General features: G+C 46.4%; 1 pseudogene; it reads right to left on the reverse strand.

The window, feature by feature from the left end:
* Positions 1 to 200: 200 nt before the first annotated feature.
* LOC140527623 (cyclin-dependent kinase 4 pseudogene) lies at positions 201 to 1,112 on the reverse strand (annotated as a pseudogene).
* Positions 1,113 to 1,453: the final 341 nt, after the last annotated feature.

A 1,453-nucleotide genomic window follows, 5' to 3' on the forward strand; every position in this document is an offset into this window, starting at 1 on the left:
GAAGGGGAATGTCATTAAGCAGTAAAAGTTTCTATGTAAAATAGTTAAGAATTTAGGAAGAGTATGTATATAGAGGATCATGTTCTCCCTCATGCCTTGTGATGCCATCATGATGGCAGTAGGAGTGATCCTAGTGTCTGAGGGGAAGGGAAATGACAACTCTTCTTCTGTATTGATCCTGAATATGGTCCTTCCAGTGGTCATTCTGGGTTCCCTTCCCCAACTGTCTGTAGATAAGTGTGCTGCAAAGCTTGAAAGGCTGAGATTTGTTTGTGGGGGCCAAAGGTCAGTATTTCCAGTAGCAGTTGTGCTCCAGGCCCCTCCAGCTCAGGCATAACAGACTGTAAAGACTAGGGACTACAAGGAGTAACAGCTCCACAGGGCAGAGAAACATCAGGAGGTCAATTATCTTCTGCTGAGATCCCAATCAGGTCAAAGATTTTGCTGACGTGGTCAGCTTCAGAGTTTCACCAGAAGAGAGGCTTCCTACAGAACATCTCTATGCAGATGCAGCCAACACTCACATGCCCACAGGTGTTGCATATGCTGATTGCAGGTGAAACACAGGTGCCCTGTACCAGAGGGTGACTGCTACAGGTATGAGTGCCATCTGGTAGCTGTAGATCCGGACTAAGCCAGTCAACCAGCTTGACTGTTCTACTACTAGTGACAAGTATGTTTTTTGGCTTCAGGTCACAGTGGATGATGCAGTTGGCATGAAGAAAGACTAAGCCTCTTAATAACTGTCTCATTAGGTCCGTAATGGTCTCCAAGGACAGCCCTGACAGAGGGGTCTTATTCAGATACATCCTCAGGTCTTGGTCCAAGTGTTTAAACACCAGGGTCACCTTGGTCTCTCAATCAGTTCGTGCAGTGGCACAGATATTCATCAGCTGGACAACACTGGGATGCTCAAAGGCTTCCAGTCTCCTAAGGAGAGCCTCCTCCTGGGCAGTGCTGACAGAAAGGCCCCCTCTACTTCCTTTTCCTGTTGGGAATTTTAAAATCTTGAGTGCCATGAAATGGCTGTTATGTGGGTCACGGTCCTTGTACACTGTCCAGTAGGCACCAACACTGATTTCTCCCACAGGTTCATACTGAGGAATGTCCATCCTGGACTTCAGGTGGTAGGGGTCAAGCTTCATGGGACAGGGACAGACCCTTATCTAGGCCCCAGTGGAGCCATGCAGGGTAACTCAGTCTGGAGGGTCCCGACACAGTAGGTCTCACCATAGATTCCCAAGGAGCTAGAGTGGATCCCTTTCCCATACCCTCACCATGTGACTGGTGCTGCCAAGGCCTAAAATGTGGTCATATTTTTAAAAAAAAAATTTTTATATTACTTTCACTCTGATTGAGTTTGATCTCAGAAGTGTTCATAAACAGCTATAACTCTTGTGCTTCCCTAAAGAGAAGTTAACGAAAGGCCTGGATTTTATGGATCTATAATTTA

This window comes from Notamacropus eugenii, chromosome 1, assembly GCF_028372415.1.
Source record: "Notamacropus eugenii isolate mMacEug1 chromosome 1, mMacEug1.pri_v2, whole genome shotgun sequence".
Taxonomy (NCBI): Eukaryota; Metazoa; Chordata; class Mammalia; order Diprotodontia; family Macropodidae; genus Notamacropus; species Notamacropus eugenii.